Source organism: Pelodiscus sinensis, chromosome 3 (assembly GCF_052426305.1).
Source record: "Pelodiscus sinensis isolate ZL-2025 chromosome 3, ASM5242630v1, whole genome shotgun sequence".
In the NCBI taxonomy this organism is placed as follows: Eukaryota; Metazoa; Chordata; order Testudines; family Trionychidae; genus Pelodiscus; species Pelodiscus sinensis.
In genome coordinates this window covers 173,598,851-173,619,197 of record NC_143054.1, presented here as the reverse complement: position 1 = coordinate 173,619,197, position 20,347 = coordinate 173,598,851, and the positions used below count along the sequence as shown (strand labels likewise).

Sequence of the window (20,347 nt, the reverse complement as noted above, 5' to 3'; positions counted from 1 at the left end):
TTCTGCAGCTCTTTGCAGCACATGATATTAAAACACTGATTTAATTAGCAACCAATCAGAATGCTTTTACTATTTTATTCACCAATTGTAGAATACCTCTGTATGTTTGTGTGGGTGGTGTAAATAATTAATTCATCCTACTATGATGTGATGTTTAGGTAATGCTGATTGCTAATTTGGCTCCTGAAGTATCTGAGCATTACTGCAAGAAACAGTAACCTGGACTTTTAACTTTTAATGTATTTTTAAAACATGAAACACAAAACATACAAGATAAATTGCCCAGAGTTCTCCCCCCTTCACTTCTTGTGATTGTGGAAAAAACAAGAAATAAACTGTTAATTATTATAAGGAAACAAAATACAATTAGCCACTACAGAGCTTTTATAGATGTTGTTCATTCTGGAAAGGGTATCCTCATTATGTCAGTACACATTCATGTCTGCATGAAAGCACAAGAATGGCAGTATCACTATGCCTTGTCCCACCTACGTGTGTATTCCTATTTAATTTAGGATTAGACAGTTAGTTGGAAACACTTTCACCTCACATCATCAGGAAAAACTATTTCACTAGGAGGGTGGTGATGCATGAAATGGGTTACTTAGAGAGGTGGTGTAATCTCCATCCTTAAGAGGTTTTAAGGCCAGGCTTGACAAAGCTGTGGCTGGGATGATTCAGTTGTGGTTGGCCCTGCTTTGAGCAGGGGGTTGGACTAGACCAGGGGTGGGCAATAAAATGGCAGCAGGTGGCCAGAGTTAGCCCCTGGTAGGCCGCTACCACTATATCTACCTGCACTTCTGCAGGTACCAGTGATTGCAGCTTCTGTTCGCCACAGATTGCCGTCCCCGACCAATGAGAATGTGAGAAGCAGCGTGGACTATGACACTGCTTCCCACCACTCCCATTGGCCAGGAATGGCGATTCGCTGTCAACAGGAATTGCAATCGCCCTTGCCTGTGGAGGTGTACATAAATATAGCAGTGGAGACCTGCTAGGGATTAACTCTGGTGGATTGGATCTGGCCCATGGGCCAGTATTTGCCCATTCCTGGACTAGATGATCCCCTAAGGTCTCTTCTAACCCTAATATTCTATGATTAATTTGTTTATATGAAGTATGTCATATAGCCATATAAGCCATTCTTAGTCTGAAGGGGTTAGGAAACCAGTTCATTTCTAAAAACAAACCAATTCATTTGGCTGAACTTGTATGTTGTGACGTGAATTATTATGTTTAAACTTCTCAATGCCTTTGGGCTAGTTTAAAACTTACAAATGCATTCAGGACTATAACAAATGTTGCAATCATTTTACCACTAACAAAAATTCAGAATGGAGTCATTTTAATCTCATTTTTTGAACTTGCAACCTTTTTCTTCACTAAAATATCTGCAGTACATTAGGTACTTTTAGTAAGATTCTTCCTCCACCTCTCAAGGGAGAGAGAGTTCCAAATGACTGCAGTTTGGACCTATTAGCACGTCCATTATCCACTCAAATGCTGTCAAGTCCATTCCTGTCAATACGCAAAACATGCAGCTGCATGGGGCACCATGAAATCTGGGGTACCAAACTGCCCCAAATTTCATGGTGCCCTATGCAGCTGCATGTTTTCCATATGTGCTCTGGCAGCCCCCAGCCATATCTCCTGGCCAGCTTTTGTCCCCTTTTCCTGCCTGGGCTCTGTGCCCAGCCCCCACTCACGAGGCAGCAGCAAGCAGTGTGAGCATGGGCCAGAGGACTCAAGAAGAGCAATAGACAGTCGCATAGCCAATGGATGGAGAGAAGCATCGGTTTCACCTTCAAAGCGCCACTTCTCTCTGGCTGATGGCACAGCCACCCTCTACTGCTCCTGAGTCCTCCAACTGTGCTCACATGACTATCACTACCCTCGCCTCCTACCTGCTTCCCATTATACTGCAGGTGAGCCTTGCACTCTGCACTGCTCCTACAGCTTCTGCCCCTAGAACCTGCCCCAGAGGAGTAGACAGTCCCTCCCCCCTGCAGGGGAGTGACAGTGATGGGCTATGTAGGGTACCAGTATCGATAGGGATGGCCCAGAACACTGTGTATGAGTTTGCAGTTTAGTAATGGAAAGAAGACTTGAGTCATTTCCTCCCTTCATCAGTGTCAGTTTTTTCTACTGCTGCAGTAACTCCCCTTTAGTTTCTCCTCTCCATTCATCTTACTCCTGCAATCTCAAAATTACATGGTCAGTTTTCCATAGGCAAGCTGGCATCATTCCAAAATGCCTTGTTTCTTTATCACAATTGGGGTAGTACTCAGAACATCATTTTTGCTGTGACAATCAGAAGCAAAGCATTCTGGGTCACATCGACAAATTGGAGGGTGGTGGGAAGTGAGCTAAGAAGTTCTGCATTAGAGCTCAGAGGGAAGCTGCCAGAGATATGTAAGTGATGGGAGTAGAAGGAAGTGGTGGACATAAAGGAAGCGATTGAAAGAGAAATATTACTTAAGCAGACTCAGGAGAGTGCAGAAATAGGTTTGAATTGGGTAGGACAAAACACTGCCCTTCTATTTGACTATTTTGATAAGCAAGTTGTTAAATATTGACTAACATAAGCATAAAAATGACAATATAAAATATGACTAAAAATGCATTCAAATATTATAAAATAAATATTTCTCCCAAATAGCACTTTGTGAACTATTCCCCTGCCCAACACTGACACTGCATCATTAAAATGTCAATTATTCTATTTGTTAATATTCTTCCCTATTCCTCTGTCCACAGTTATTGCCTTCCCATACTTTTTTTCTATCTGAATATGAAGTTACACCTTTTACCACAGATTTTTGTTTTAAAGCAAATTTACATAAAGATACAAAAACACATTTGTTTAGTCAGCAGATAATTAGCTCCAGTCTTTTTACTGGTGAAATATTTAACTTCATTTAATAAATGTCTATTTATTAACATTTTCCAAATGCCTCTCTCTCATCTGTATTTATGTCATCCATATGTCTGTCAACATGAATGCAAATTTTCCAGATACTGGGAGTAAAATGCAACATATATAAAAAAACAAAAAGGAAATATTTAAATATATGGTATATACAGCAGATCCAAACACATACTTCATTTGGGATTAGAAGTACACAATAAGACAGCAGAAGGGGGAGGAAGCAAAATCAGCATGCTAAACAGAAAAAAATAAAGGGAGAGCAGCGTTTTTCTTCTGCTTAGTCAAGTTTCAAAGCTGTATTAAAGTCAATGTAAATGGTTGACAAGGTTTTCCCTTCACCCCTGAAGCTGCTACAATTCTCTGGGACACTTCCACGTGGCCTCCTTTCATTCAACACCTCCTTCACCCTTATCTTAGGGCTTCCTTTCCTGTAGGTTGTTGGTACTTGTCCTTCCCAGTTCTCTGGTGACACTTCATTGGGCTGTTGATCACTAGCTGTTGAGCTGGATGATCTAGCCAGTTTTCTATCCACTTTAGAATCAATTTTTCCAATCCATACATCTTTAACTTGCTGTCAAGAATACTGTGGGAGACCATATCAAAAAGCTCTGCTAAAGTCAAGGTATATCATGACCATCGCCTTCCCCAGATCCACAGAGCCAGTTACCTTGTCATAGAAGGCAATCAGGTTGGTCAGGCATGAATTACCCTTAGTGAATCCATGTTGAGTATTCCTGATCACTTTCCCCTCTTCCAAGTGCTTCAAAATGGATTCATTGAGGATCCTCTCCATGATTTTTCCAGAGACTGAGGTGAGGCTGTCTGGTCTGTAGTTCCCCAAATTCTCCTTCTTCCCTTTTTAAAAGATGAGCACTAAATTTGCCTTTTTCCAATCGTCCAGGACTTCTGTGATCACTAAGAGTTTTCAAAGATAATGACCAATGGCTCTGCAATCACATCAGCCAACTCTCTCAGCATCCTGGGATGCATTTGATCTGGCCCCATGGATTTATGTATGTACAACTTTTCTAAATAGTTCTTTCTAAATAGTACCTGTTCTTTCTCCACTGAAGGCTGCCCACCTCCTTCCCATACTATGTTGCTTAGTGTAGCAGTCTGGGAGCTGACCTTGTTTGTGAAGACAGAGGCAAAAAACCATTGAGTACTTCAGTTTTTCCCACATCATGTCACTAGTTTACCTCCCTCATTCAATAAGGGTCCAGCATCTTCAATGACCACCTTCTTATTGCTATCATGCCTGTATAAACTTTTCTTGTTACCTTTCACATCCCTTGCTAGTTGCAATTCCAGTTGCACTTCGGCATTTCTGATTACACCCCTACATGGTCAAAGCAATATATTTATACTCTTCCCTAGTCATGTGTCCAATTCTTGTAAGCTTTCTTTTTGTGTTTAAACTTGCCAAAGATTTCACTGTTAAAGCTAGTCACCTACCATATTTGCTTTTCTTACAACATAGTGGGTTGGTTTGTTCCTGTGCCTTGAATAAGGTTTCTTGAAAATACAGCCAGCTCTTCTGGATTCCTTCCCCTCTCATGTTAGTATCCCAGGGGATCCTGCCCATCAGTTCCCTGAGGGAGTAAAAGTCTGCATTTTGCTTCTCTCCTTTCTTCCTTTAGTGAGGATCCTAAACTTAACCATCTCATGAGCACTACTACCCAAGTTGCCACCCACATTTATTTCCTTTACTATGTCCTCCCTGTTTGTGAACAGCAGGTCAAGCTGAACATGGCCCCTGGTTGATTCCTTCAGCACTTGCACCAGGAAGTTGTCCCCAACATTCTCCAAACACTTCCTGGATTGTCTGTGTACTGCTGTATTGGTCTCCTAACAGATGTCAGGATGACTGAAGTCCCCTATGAGAACCAGGGCCTATGATCTGAAAGTTTTTGTTAGTTGTCTGAAGAAAGCTTCGTCTACCTCATCCACCTGATCTGGTGGCCTATAGCAGACATCCATCATGACATCACCTTTGTAGCTCCTGCCTCTAAACTTAATCCAACGACTCTGTACAGGCTTTTCTCCCATTTTATACTGGAGCTCTGAGCAATCATACTGCTCTCTTATATACAGTGCAACTCCTCTACCTTTTCTCTCCCGCTTGTCCTTCCTGAACAGTTTATACCCTTCCACGACAGTGTTCCAATCAAGTGAGTTGTACCACCAAGTCTCCGTTATTCCAATCAAATCATAATTCTTTGACTGTGCCAGGACTTCCAATTCTTCCTGCTTGATTCCCAGGCTTCCTGCGTTCGTGTACAGATACCTTAGATAACTGATTGCCCTTTCTGAGTACAAATCAGGGGTCCTTCTCTGTTGCACATTCCTCCTTGTGCTCCAGGCACATTCCTCAGGGCTTAGGTCACCATCCCCCGATTAACCTAGTTTAAAGCCCTCTTCACTACGTTTGCAAGCCTTTGTTAGATGGATCCCATCTCTTCCTAAAAATCCTTTGCCCGGAACAGCATCCCATGGTCAAAGAATCCAAAACCCTTTCTCCAACACCACCTGCACAACCACGCATTTACTTCCAAAATTTGACAATCCTTATCTAGGCATTTTCCTTCAACAGGGAGGATGGATGAGAACACAACTTGCGCCTCAAACTCCTTGATCCTTCTTCCCAGTGCCACAAGCTGCAGTGACCCCTCTCAAGGTCATTCTTGGCAATATTGTTGGTTCCTACGTGGAGAAGTAAGAAGGGATAGCGGTCCAAGGGCTTGATCAGTCTCAGAAGACTCTCGGTCACATCCTGACTTCTTGCTCCAGGCAGGCAGCACACTTTTCGAGTTTCCCAGTCTTCACAGCAAATGGATGACTCCATTCCCCCTTAGGAGGGAGTCCCCAACCACCATCACCTGCCTCCTTCTTTTGGGAGTGGTGGTCGTGAAACCCCAATCTCTATGATTATGCATCCCTACCTTCTGATGAATGGGTTCTCCTTCTGATCCCGTCCCTTAGAATTCTCTTCTAAAGCATTCTCCACCAAAGTACCAGTGCAGAGTGCCTGAAATTGGTTACTTACCTCTATCTGGATTGGGGATACCTGAGTTAACTTTCTTCTCCTGGAGGTCACATGCTGCCAATGTTCTTTCCCGTCCTGCACTGCCCTCTTTGGTTCTTCAGTATCCTGTGCCTGCAGTATCAAATGCTGACTTGTATCCAGAAAAAGATAGATTTCAGAGATTTCATTCTCAATCCCAATTTTTTAAATTGTAGTTGGGCCATAAAAATATATTCCAATGAACAATATTGTAAGTCCTTAGGCAGAGAATAGTTAATATATTATGCACAATTTCCTCCTCAATTCCCAAAACCCAATAATCCTTGGTGCTGATTAGAAGCTGTCAGATACTTCTTGGAGCTTTGAAAGGGGAAAGAGGGGCATATGCCTGGAGGGCAGCAGGTATCAAAGCTGAGCAGAGCCATTCAGGAAAGACATTGTAGGATCCTGCTGGAAGTGAGTTCTGTCCACAAAACAAACTTCAGTTTACACTGGCTCTTTGTTGACAATAGAGGGAGAGGAAAAGAAAAAGCCTCTTTGTAGGGGTCAAAGACTTTTGCCACTTTGCACTGTGTATGCTTTCCAGGTTTTGTTGTTAAAAAGGGGTTTTGGTGACAAAACTTGCCATTGTAGACAAGGCCTAAAAGACTGACCTGCAGAAGTCACAGCTGTGATGCTTCACATCCCTCCCCCCACAAGCTTTATGAAATGGACTTATGGACATAGATATGCCTAACTCAAAGAAGTTTTGGACAAATTATCTCATCTAACCTATCAATCTTTATGTCATATTCCAGTGGACCTATATATCTTATTTTGGGGTATGTATCATGCCTGTGTATAAAATCAGACAAGTGGAGTATGGAATGCTTTATGGTTTTAAATGTGCAAAAGAAAGTCATCAAGGGTGTTTCCAATGTTGGGATGCCTCAGTGTCTGGACAATCATATCTAAACAATCTCCTTTGTCCTCTAAATCTTAGCAGTCCGTGGTCTTAGGAAGTCACATGACCTCTTTACCTAGTAGAGAATTGCCAGGTAACTTCCCATGTAAAGGGAATCTATAAAACAATTGAGAGCTTAGCAGGGTTTTTTTCACACCCAAGAAAGTGAACAAGAAACCCCAGGGTAAAGGAGATTTCCCTGGTTTGGAGACTTAGCTGGAATAACAACAATTTTAGGATGAGTTTGTAATAAATGTATACTGAGATTTTAGTGTTCGAATTAGCTAAGCATTTTCTGTTATTTTAAGCTTGTAATCTTCTTTGCTCTGCCTGTTCTCTCTTATAACCACTTACATCCTACTGCCTGTACTTACTAAAATCACTTTTATTTACTATCAAGCCCAGTGTAAATAATTGTTACCTGGGGGAACAATCAGTGTGTACATCGTCCTTTCACTGTTAAAGGGGGCTTACCCCAGTTATTCATTTTGGGTTCTGATTCCATTTGGAGAGTGGTATCCTGGGAAGCTGGGGCCAAAAATGCATTTTCCTTGGACCTGAAGAGTTTCAGTATCTGTACTGCTCCTCGGGGTGGGGGGTGGGGAAGTGATCTCAGCTCTGTGCCTTAACTGGGGGAGACCAGGGGGCTGGCCCGCAAGACAGGTAGCAAGACGCCCCAGAGAGCAGGAAGACAAGTGGCAGTGGCCTTGTCAGCATCCTGGGAAGCACCCAAGAAGTCTTCTGTGACCTCACCCCTCACAACAGCAAAAAGGCAGGTGGCAACAGAAGGGGGCAACTCCAGCCCTCTCTCACCACAGCAGCTTAAGGCCAGATGAGAATTGCCTGTGCATGGCCGCTACAGTTGCAGCAGGCACAGCTGGGGGAGAGATGTATCTCCCCCAGCAGGGGGACAGGTAGAGACACAAATGGAGAAACTCCATTGAATAAATAGTAGATAGTTGTCCCTTTCTCCAATGGAATTATAGCTGTTCCAGTCCCCATATCTGGCCCCTTGCTGCCCCGCGGTGGTCATTATAAATTTTAAGTGTCCCTGCTACTTTCCATTCTAGGCACATCCCATTGTCCTGGCACAACCAAACCCCTACCTTGCTTTTAAGTTATAAGAGGAATCTGCATACCAAAGTTGGTGGTCCTGGTTCTTATAGTTTAGGAGAAGCTCTTAGACACATAGACAGACCCTCTCAAATATACAGTAGAAATAGTTCTAATTAGGCCATTAAGCTACTGTTTTGCTTTACAACCTAATGAAGTAATTTTAGACTAAGTTTAGAAAATATGTTACCTTTCTATCAGTGACACTTTTTTGCCTGGGAAGCAGGACAGAAGCTATAGGAGCCTGGGAGGGGCTGACCCAGAGAGTTGGAAGTAGATCTTGGCTGACTTGCGGGCACAGGGGCAGGTGAGGGATTAGAGCTCTGGCTCCTCTTCCACCAAGATGGATTTTACTGAAAGTTTTTTGTGCTGACAAATTAAGTTCTATGCTGTGTCCCTGTCAACTAATAAACGCTTCTGTTCTACATGCTGGCTAAAAGTCACTGCTGACTGTGGACAGGAAATGTAAGGCCCTCTTACTTCCCCACATTGGTGTGTTGTAATAAAAATGGTAGAACAAAATCATCTCTTAAAAATTAGATTTTTAAATCTAAATAAACCCTCATGCCAGAGCTACTGGCTACATTTTAGCCACTGTGAAAAATTTGCTAATAAAAGAAAACGCTGACAACTTTAATTACAGTCACTAACACAACACAACTGTGCTAAACCTGGTTTATTTCAAACCAAATTGAAAAAAGATAAACTGAATACACAGTAAAGAAACCAAGGAATTTGATCTGTCATTCTCCAAGTATGTTAGTGGGAAGTCTAGGCTCCTACATTATTTTGCTTTCATAACATTCTCCAGGAAGTAATACAGCCTCCTTGAACAGTGAAAGGAAAATTCCCTGTTGGCTTGAGTTCTCAGGAGAGAATTTTGCCCAGGAATTTTTTATTTTAATTTTTAATTTGCGTGAGGCAGAAGCTAGCCTGACAACCTCTGCAGTATTTGTTCCCCACAAGTTTGACCCAATGGTAAAGGTCTTATAAAACACAAAAATAAAGAAATTAAAACATTTGTGCCAGAGTTGATAAGCAACCTTTTAACGTTGTCACAACTAAGTTCACCTTCATTTAAAATAAGAAGAGAGGTTTCATGATGATACCCTCGGGCAAATGTGAAGATGGGACAGGCAGAAGGGCTTTGCCTTCAGGAACAGCAGCATTTAAAGAAATTCTCTGGCATTTCCCGCACAGCCAGGGAGGGTAGTAGAGCTGTTCCTCCTAGCACACGACCCTCCCTGCACTTCTCAGCAGCTCCTGGCAGTCTGCATGACGCTCCTCTCGTTGCAACTGACCATTTTCAACCTTGCGAACAGAAACACGCGACTTGCCCGACCAGCCAGCAGTTATCCCGCAGACACGAGGAGCCTCAACTTGACGAACTAGCCCGAGCCAGCGGCGGAGGGGAAGGGGCATTTCCCATTCCCAGGGTGTCCTCGAGCTCCCTCCCTCCAGCTCCAGGCCGAGCCCCACCGCCTCATTCCCACCCTGGCAAAAGAGCGCGGGGCCCAGTGGGCAGCCCACGCAGGAGGGCGGGCGCAGGGCCCGGCAGCGCTCAGCTCCAGCGCACACCAGTCTCTTCCCAGCCCGCCGGGCCAAAGTCTCTCGACGTGCCCCAGGGGCGAACAGAGCCCTGCAGCGAGCGGCCCAGGCTGCAGCCCAACCCTGCACGGGGGGCCTGACGGCTCCCACCGCCCCACTGAGGCTGCAGTCGGACCCGGTTCCGGGCAGCGGCCCCTTTCCCCAGGCCGGAGTCGGTTCGCGGTCTCGTGCCCGTCCCGGTGGCCCTTACCCGGGGGCGCGCTGTCTGCGCGGCTTCGGGACCGCAGACTCGGCGCCTCCGCCAGGGAGGCCGGGCTCTGGCCAGAGGGAGGGAGAGGAAGGAGCCAGAGACGGCGCACAAGGCAGGAGGTTGGCGCTTCCTCTGCTCTCGGTCTCTCTCAGCCCGGCTGCAAGGGAGGGCACCAGGCGCCGCGGCTGCAGCCTCACAGGCCGAGCGAGGGGCCAAGCTCGGCAGCCTAGACCGCCGCGGGGGAATTTTATCTGAGCGTGGCCAGACTCAGCTGGAGCCAGCCCTGCGAGGGACACAGTAACAACATGCAGGCAGCGTTTTCCCGCATTTAATTTACCTTTTTAGCAAAGTTGAGAGTCCTTAACGTCTCGCTTTTGCACTATGTGACGGTCTAGAACCCCCTTTGAACAAGGCAAGCTTTAGAGTGCTTGAGGGTGTCATTTTCAAATTAAGAGCCAAAATGTCATTGAACGTCAATAGAAACTTAGAGGCCTAAAGCCTTTAAAAAATAAATCGACCTAGCTATGTTGCTCAGAGCTGTAAAAAATGTTGTAGGCTGGGTGCCATAGCTGGATCAGGCTAATCCTCCATTGAGACATAGCAAGTGTCAGATATATTCCTCCTTCTAGTTACCACCTTGGAGAAATGAATTCAGTTACCAGGGAAAAATACTTTCCATCACTATAGGAAACAAAATCATGGTGCTACAGTAGAACAGATGCAGCGCCATTCCTGGTGTAGCCATACCTTCAGTTTCTTTTGGATATGGGGGACTCCCACACCAGTTAACATTTTCAAGAGCACTTACGTGTCCAACTTTGTGTCAACAGCTATAATCCCATGGCTAGGTTAACCATATGCTTACAGACCTTTCTGAATCAACCTTAGCTAACGTTGGGAAGTTAGATATGTGAGTCATAATTAGGGTTATAAAAAAATCATTTAAAAATGTAGCCATTAAATATCTTCTCGGTTTTACAGTTAACAGTTAGTTTTGCCTGGGGATGTACAACGGCCAGTTTCGGACTCTATAGCAGGAGCTGGCAGGCTCAGTCTTGGTATGCACTGGATCCCGGCAGCTCACCCTGCTCCTGGGCTGCTCCAAGTTCAAATGCAGAGCCACAATAGAGACTGCTCAGGAGTAGGACCAACTCCTGTGACCCGGTGCATACCAGTACTGAGCCTGCCTGCTGGCTCCAAGTTCAGATGCAGACCCATAGTAGGGGAGAGGGCAGCCAACTCCTCAGACAGGCAGCATTTAACTGATAACGTTAACTGAGATAAGCATCAGCTAAGGATGTTAGAGTTAAACCAGTCAACAGATAAACTGACATCCCTAGTCTGAATACATGCTTTTGAAAGGGGCAAAAATATTGCAGGCTTATATTGAGGAAATGAGAGATTCCATATACCTCAGATCACTTTAACCATCCTGCTCAAAACCGCTTAAGTGACAAATGGCAACCTTTAGTCCCAAACAAGCATCGAGGCTGTTCCCTGACAATGCAAAATAGTACCAAGAAAGTGGTGGCGATGCAGTGGGGCTAAGGTAGGCTCACCCCTGCCCTGGCCCTGCACCAGTCTCAAAAGCAGCCAGCAAACTCCCTCCATCCCAAGCCGTGTTGTTCCCCTGCTCTGTGGAGATAAGATACAGGGTGAGAGAGGGGGCACCTTGACATTAGTGCTTCTTTTCTCCATCCTCTGCCCAGCAAGCAAGAAGCTCCTGGGGGTGGGAGGAGGCAGCTCCAAGGCAAAAGGCAGGAGATGTGCAGGAGTACGGGGAGGGGCTGTTGAAGTGCTGGCACTTGATAATCTCTTGGCCAAACGAGTCAGGATCACCTGTCAGAAGCTCCATAATCTACCAGTGTTGGAACTGAAAGTTTTCTTTTTATATTTGTATTTTAGGTTTAGTAATAGTTTAATAATGTAGCAATAATATAGCAATATAAGGTATATATATTAACATACATTTAATATTTTATTAAATGTAAGTCCTTTTAGTTAAATGTCTATTTCTTTGTCCTAAAGTTTAGTGAGTTTAGTAAAAAGATAGTTTTGATATTGCATCTGTGTTAATGAAACTAAAAGGATGTTGAAGGCTGAGGCCTTAATTGCTTGATTTACAACGCCTCTTTGTCTTACCAATGCAGATGTTGATGTTGTGCCACATAACCTTGAGAGCCCTTGTAACATTGCTTATGTGTGTGAGAAGGGAATGAATGTGTCGAGATAAGGTGCAAAAGTTATTGCTCAGAACCAGATGGCCAAAGAGGGGGAGGTTAAGCATGGGCAAGGACTAGACTACAGATGACCCGGTGTCAAAAATGTGTACTCATACTAAGGAGTGATTGAACTATTGGCAGAGTGGCAGATTGACGAACCTTGAAGTGAAGCTGGCACCCCCAAAAGATGATTGACTACAGGATGAGCCTTCAAGAGATGTTTGGGAACGACTGACATCAACAAGATAACATTCTGGTCACAGGCTGACAGAGCAGAAACCATTGATTTCAACAGAGAAAAGGATTATAAAAGCAGGGTGCTTTGAAATGGAGCTTTGGTTTTGTCTTGCCACCAACTCCAGAAGAGCATCAGATTGATCGACCGACAAAGGCCCTGCTCTCCCTGTGTGTTCAATCTAGCTGGCCACTAGACTGATACAGAATCTGGACTGGTAACTATAACATTGTCTGGCGGGACTGTATGTGTGTATGGTGTTTGTATGTGAGTGATTGAAAAGCATATGCAACTGTTGTATTCTCAATAAATGCGGCGTACTGCCTTTTCCCCTATAAAAGATCCTGTGTGCTTCGTTTAAGCAGATAGCACCAGTAGATCCGGATCTACTGGTTGGTGACCACTACCCTACAGTGTAATAAACAACCCAGACCCAAACTCCACAGGCCCTCTAAAATGGGAAGTCTGGAACACTGTTTAGAATAGGTGTATTATGCCTGTATGAGAGAAGACACAGGATACTGTACTACACAAGGGACAATGGGACAGATGGAGTATGGACACCTTCCACTTTTATACCTGGCCCTATCAGCAAGTGTGTCACCCTATGTCCTATGCTTTTCTAGGAATACCTGAGCAGGAGAATCCCAAGAGAAAAGAAAAAAAGGGGGGGTGGAGTGTTATAAAGCAGGCCTGAATATCTTTAAAAAATAGATAATATCCAGTCTGTCTGAGGCCTTGTTCTTAAGCTAAGTCTTTTTGCACATTCCAAACCAATCCAACGCATTCATATTGAAATAAGGGCACATTCCAACAATTTGAGGCTGTTACCTAGAGCTTCCAGATAAAGGAAAGAGCCTAGAAACTTAGGCTGAAAGCTTTCGGTTTGTAACAAAAATGTCATTTTAAATTTGCCACCTTTCAGTTTCATTTGGTATCCTCTTGCTCCCTGGATTTTAAAAAGTATCCCATTTCTAAATCACTGCTAAGTCCTTGCCTAGTCATTTCAAATAAACACCTAGCTTTTTCAATGTCCCTTCACCTGAATGATTTTCCAAACATCTAATCAATTTTCTTCCCAGTCCTGAATCTCTTCTTCTACTTCTGTTACAGTGAGGAGGAGCACTAGCATTGAATTCAGGCCAGTATTCAAGGTGGCATGCCTAATGGCTTTATGCTTATTATGGATCCTACCATTTTGATTTTTGTTAAGTGGAGATTTTTATATATAAAAAATAATTGGTTTTCTCATTACTTAAAAAAGATTTGGTCATCAGCAGTCACAGTACATTTAAAAATGAGTAGACTCATTCAAATGATTTATCTTTTCAATACTGTTATCTTTTTCAAACACTGAATTTTGTACCTGCTAGTCTATTGCCCATTTACTCAGTTCCACTAGGCTTCTCACCTTCCTTACAAATGTCTTTGTCCTGACTTACCTCAATAACTGTGTCTGGAATTTTTGCTAACTTACTGCTTACCTTTTCTCATATCATTAATCTATAACAATGACATGGTTTCAGACTTTGGCTTTGACAGATTACTCTAGGTTCTACCGGACAGCACTACAGCTCTCATGTTCTCCTATGCCTTTATTTTATTTAAGAGCACTAGGTTTTGTGCAATTCATAGCCTTGCTATAAATGATATTGTCAAAGTCCTGTTCCAAAATACAAAGCAAACATTTTCCGTCAAAAAGCACAATCTTTCCAACCCTATGCTGGATTACAAAGCTCACTTATCTAGATTTAAGTAGCAAGGACATTGCATGATGGAATCAAGTGAATTTGCAACGTTTCAAAAGGTATACATTTAAGATATTGAAATTCTGTTCCTAGAAAGACGCAAACTAATTAATACACAGGTCTCAGCAAAATTGCAGAAGATAATGGGAATACAAATGGGAACATTGCCAGCAGATCTGGGAAGGTGATTATTCCTCTTTATTCGGCACTGGTGAGGCCACATCTGGAGTACTGCATCCAATTCTGGGGCTCCCATTACAGAAAGGATACAGACGCATTGGAGAAAGTCCAGCAGAAGGCCACAAAAATGATTTAGGGAGCTGGAGCACATGACTTATGAGAAGAGGCTGAGGGATTTGGGCGTATTTAGGCTACAGAAGAGAAGAGTGAGGGGGGATTTGATAGCAGCCTTCAACTACCTGAAGGTTGGAGAGAGGCTGTTTTCAGTTGTGACATAACAGAATGAGGAGCAATGGTCTTAAGTTGCAGTGGGGGAGGTCTAGGTTGGATATTAGGAAAAACTATTTCACTAGGAGGGTTGTTGAAATACTGGAATGGGTTACCTAGGGAGGTGGTGGGATATCCTTCCCTAGAGGTTTTAAAATGCCAGCTGCATAAAGCCCTGGCTAGGAGGATTTAGTTGGGATTGGTCCAGCTTGGCTTTTAGCAGGGGGTTGGACTGGATGACCTCCTGAAGTCTCTTCCAACCCTATACGATTCTATGAAAACGTTTATCATGCACATGCCTCCATTTTTATTTTTCTCCAAAAGGCTAGATATTTTTCCTCCCAGAATATAGCTTTGTCCTCAAAATCTGATTTCTAATTTTTCAAAATAGGAAAATATAACAAGCATTTTCATTTCAAATTATTTTATCAATAGAAAAATGTACCATTCCCCACTGTTAGGACTAGACTCCTCAATTTTTGCTGTTTTATTGCTCAAGAGAACACCCTTGTTGTGCCATCCACTGTCAGATCACATAATAGTGAAGGTGCCAGCATCTGTCCCTATCTGCAGTGGCAGGATTAGCCACAGTGCTAATGTGGCCAGGTGCCCTGACCAAGTGGGGGGCAGCTGGATGAGGTAGGGGGCAGCCCCAGAAGCTCCCCGACCCTGTCACTGGCAGAAGCCATGGGACAGGGCAGTCCTGGTGCCCCACCTCTGGAAGAAGCCACAAGGCAGCCACCACACTCCTGCCCAACCCTGCTCTTTGGCAGAAGCATCAGATAGGCTCACAACAGAAGCCCCAGCATCCTGAACGTGTCCCCTGCAGAAGCCCTGGCACCCTGACCCTCCCTGCTGTGAGCACAGAGTCATATGAGGAGGACAGAGCTTCTCTAGTCCTAGGGCCACAGAAGGAAAGGGGAGGGCAGAAAGGCACAAATGGGTCATAGGTCAACTCTGTGGACCAAGGTCTACAGTAAAGGAAGAAAGGGGTGGGGGCTGCAGGTGGAATGGGAGTAAACGAAAGTGGTGGAATGGATGGGACCACATATAGAAGGGATGGGGAGGGGCCCCCCCATTGGCTTTGGACCAAGGCCCCAGCAAAGTGTAATCTGCCCCTCCCTAACTGCTCCTCTTATAGAATTTCACAGCATATCAATGCAGAATGAAGCTTCCTCTGAGTCAAATTTCACAAAGACAAGCATCCTGGTCATGAAAATAAGTTGTATACTTCCCATTTCATCACCAATTCTAAAAATTCTTGCATCACACCTAGCCCTCTGTCTCCTCATATACACTTTGCACTTATTCTTCTAAATCCTTCTGTCTGCTGATCAGCTTCCACACAAACCAGTTCTCAGGGTATTCCAGTTAGCATCTTCAAAACCACTTCTTACCAAGATCAGCATCGATCCAAGAGAATGTCAATTTTTCCTCAACTAAGGCAGATACATTGCCTGCACTTTGTATGTGTAGAGGATCTGAAGGCTGCTTCATGCTGATAAATCTCAAAGAGAGGAGAGGAGAGGAGAGAACAGGGAGAAACTAATGGTGTTTCAAACCACTCATTGTGAATAAGCTGCTACTAAATTCTTTGGTTTCCATTTGATGCATCAGTAATAGAGAGTATGATTATCAAATAAGCAGTGGAAAGTGTACAGATTTCTTCAAAGCAATAATACTGCAAGCAGCTAGCAGGAACCTCAGCCAAACACCGCATGCTCTCCTTGCCTCCTTTGTCACAATAAAATTGTCATTCCTTGCCAAATATTTCAGCATCATTTCATCATACTATTTAACAACTGTAAAAATAATAAGAAAAAAGCCCAAGAATTTAGAGTTCCTCAAAAGAAAATGTCAGTTGATTTTAATGAACAGAGTATGCAGAATACTTAGAGCAAATACGGTTTTTATTATAAATAGATTGAGTAGCATTTAACTAAATACACTGAAGGATATTATATAGTGCACAATGCTATGGGCAGGTATTAAAATAGTTCGCTAAAGATTTAGATTTGCTAAAATTATAATGGCAATTTATATTGCCAATTTCATGGTCATTAATCTTAAAATATTTTACAGGGCATTAAACATTGCTTTCATAAAATACTATGTGTATTATATGGCAAACAAAAAAGAGGGATGCTCATCACTTGGCATACAAATAGGCCTATGAAGATTTTGAACTGCTTTGCACATAATTTCCTCAAATGAGGGCAAATACTGATTTCTGCTTAGGTAAACACTTACCTTTCCTCCTTTATTTTAATGATCTCAAATACTGTACCTGGGGCAAATTTCCAAAAAGAGAGATAACATCTTTCTTAACTGTGAATTCAGATCAAAGTAAAGATAAAAAATAGGTTCAACATTTTTCACCTCAAGATCTAATTAACTCAGTTTTCATTTACAGCTCTTCCAATTAAAATGTCACATTTAGTATATTTATACATCTTAAGAGTCAGTCTGTATAAACTGGGGACACAGAAAACAAGCATGATAGGAGAGAAATGCATATATCCTGCTCTCCTTTTGAAAGATTCAGAGCTTGTTGATACAGCTGGCCTTATGGGCTGTTGATCTTCCTGGCTTAGCCTGTAATTAAAAAAAAAAAGTTCTTGTGCAATTACTTGAACTGAACAAGAAAAAAAAATCAGACTTGTCAAGCTAAAAAGCCCAACAACCTATTTTGGTAAAATTAATATATTTTTACAATTGTTAAATTACTGATATCAAAGTTAATATAGAACATGACACATACAGCATACCATTTCTGAGTTTCAATACAAAAAGGGGAGATTGGTTTAGGTTCAGTAAATACTTCAAAACTGTAACCATTTGTTGTAGAGAAAGGCACAGTGAAAGATAAACATAGACCGGAAATGGAAACTTCATAACACATGCTTGTAACTTTTCAAAAAAGTTTTTTTCTGGCTAAAGTTTTCTGTGCTTGCTCTCTAAGCAAAGATGAAGCCCAGTTGGAGAAAAGGAGTTTAGGCAAATTCCAGTGTTTCTGGGTGGAGGGGCAGTGAAGGGGGAGGAAGAGAGAAGTTCTTTGGCATAGCAGAATGCGTACGTCTTATAAACACACACACACACACACACACACACACACACACTAGCCAATTTGTAAAATAAATTCCATAGTGCTATAATTAGTTACAGTATTCCATAGTCCCAGAATTAGTGTAACATACGGCTTTAACATCAAATCTGATTTTGCATTGCTGTTTTACTATAGAGATCCTTCATCTGGAAAGCTTTTGGCCTTACATGTGTGAATTAGAGTGAAACCAGTAAAGATTTAATATTTTATTTCCAATTGCCTTTTGGTGACATTAATATCAGAGTTTTACACAAGTAAGCAATTGCAAAAGAGGTTACTCACTGTGTGCAGTAACTGAGGGTCTTTGAAATGTGTCCGTATGGGAATGTCTACACAGAAGAGCTAAAGTTGGAATAAGCTTCGTAACTTCAGCTACATCAACTGCGTAGCTTAAGTCGAAATAGCTTATTTTGGCTTTTGGCGCTCTCTATACATCAGGAAGTTGAAGGAAGAACACTCTTCCTTAGACTTCCGTTACTCCTCATGAAATGAGGGTTACAGGAATCGGAGTAAGAAGTCCTCCAGTTCAACATTATTTCGAAATAAAGGCTTGTAGCGTAGATGCGCTCTTCATTATTTCGGAATAACGCCAGTTATACCTAAATAACGCTGTTGTATTGACGTATCTTATAAGTGTTCTACTTCAGGTGTTGGTGTGTGGTTGCACCCCTGATCAGAAAATTTCAGAAGCAGTACCTGTCCGGGTCACGCAAGTGCTGTCTCCATCTCACCGCGCCATTGGTACCTTCAACCAAGCCACATGAACCGACACCCCTCAGTTCCTTCTCTTCCCTAGAGCCCCAAAATAGCAGGGTGAAGGGAGGCTAGTGGAGCACTGACAGAAGCATTCATTTTGAAGAATCTCAGTTACTGCACTGGGTAAGTAACCTCTTCTTCTTTGAGTGATATCCTTGTTAGTGCTCCACTTCAGGTGACTGTAGAGCAGAGCCCCACTGAGGACAGAAAGGGCTTTGGAGCAGTTTGAAGATAACGCTGCTAGACTTAGTGATGCATCCAGTCCCACGCCATGGGCAATTGCATCACGTTTTGTGAATATATGTTCAGAGACCCAGGAGACAGTTCTATATATGTCTGTGTGAGGGAGTGGAGAATGGAGTTAAAGGGTTAATGAGATTCTCTGGGCCCAGCCAGCCATGTCCCACTTTACTTGAAACCAATGCCAGGCCTGCAGGGAGGAGAAAAGGAAAGAGCCTGGCTCAGTTTGGGATAAGGATGTTAAGTAATGGTTAATTGAGTAGTCGATGGAATTTTCATCCACTACTCAAGTAGTCAATAGGCACTTGTACATTTCAAAGAAGGAATGCAGAACTCCACATGTAGCCTGGGGCTAGTGGGAAGTCCCGCTGACTCTGGGCTGCACGAAGCATGTCAGCTTTGAAATGTACAAGAGTCCCCAGTGGGGGCTCTTGTGCATTTCAAAGTGGCAGCACAGCAAGGAGCCGGGCTCAGCTGTGTGGTGCTCTTTCTTTGAAGTACCCCTTTTTCCCCCGCCCTTAGCTGCCTCTATCGGAGAGAAATCGACTAGTCCTTAACATCTCTACTTTGGGGCTGACTAATGAGGAGGCAGAAGCCTGGTTCAGTAATCTGAGGGCACGAACCAGAGCTTGCTCTTGTGGCTTCTAGACAGGCAAGTAAGCCCTCACTCCTACCCCCCTGGAAAAAAATGGGGGTAAGTTATTGAGAAGCCACAACAATGGGGAATCTGGATGCTTAGGGCCATACCCCAAATTTAACGACTTGGACAGTGAACCACACCCAGTAAGTATGTGGGCTACACAAGGCTGTATCAACTGTTCAAAAAGGAAAGAGAACTTAGTCTTTAGTGGCATTCAAACTCCTGAGTGAAAGGGCAGAGCGCTATAAACAATAACCAGTTAGGCTATGTCTACACAGCAGAGTTATTTCAGAATAACTGATGTTATTTTGAAATAACCAAGTGCACGAGCACACAGCAAGCCATTATTTTGAAATAATATCAAGCTAGAGGACTTCTTACTCCGGCTCCTGTGACCCTCATTTCACAAGAAGTGAGTGAAGTCGAAGAAAGAGCGTTCTTCCTTCTACTTCCTGCTGCATACAGCGCGCCTAAAGCTGAATTAAGCTATTTCAGCTTCAGCTATACAATTCACGTAGCTGAAGTTCCAAATCTTAATTCGACTTTTGCCCTGCAGAAATGCCCTTAGAGTGAGAGTCCCAAAGGACTCAGGTGCCTCAGTCGCATTTTTGGGCATTATTGTGATCCACACAACTCCTTGGTTGCCACCTAAACAGCAGCCTACATTTTTGCTTCTGGGCATACATACAACTACTTCATTTCAGGGGTCTGGGTCCCACCGTCACCCCCCCAAGTGATTCACAAACCACAGAAGATTGGTGTTCGGTAACACCTTATATCACACAGGCAAATTCACACACACAAAAAGCGAGTCCTTGCTAACCTTTAGCCTAGTGGATGGGTATTCACCCAGCATGAGGGAGAACCCTCGGTTTAAAGTCCCCCAAAAGGAAGAGAAGGGACCTGAACATCTCTAAGGTGAGGGCTCTAAATCAACAGGCTATGGAGCAGAGGTGGGGAACCTAAGGCTGGCCGCCAGCTTGCCTGGATCCAGCCCCCAAGGCTAAGGATCCCTCCCTCCCCGGCCCCACATAGGACTGAAACACACAAGATCTACTTGTTATTTTGAAAAAACTCCCGAAATAATAAAACCGCAATAGCATGCGTGGATCACAAAAATACTACAGGGAAGCCTCAAAATTAGC

General features: G+C 43.4%; 1 protein-coding gene across 2 annotated transcripts in view; it reads right to left on the bottom strand.

Moving 5' to 3' along the window:
* Positions 1-10,099, bottom strand: part of STON1 (stonin 1) — a 28,591-nt gene extending 18,492 nt beyond the window's left edge. Inside the window, exon 1 of one of the 2 annotated variants that reach the window (XM_075925448.2) lies at positions 9,809-10,099. The gene's annotated coding sequence lies outside the window, so the exon portion shown is untranslated. The remainder of the gene's footprint in view (positions 1-9,808) is intronic. The other variant, XM_025184136.3, reaches the window with a different exon arrangement.
* Between the last annotated feature and the right edge of the window lie 10,248 nt (positions 10,100-20,347).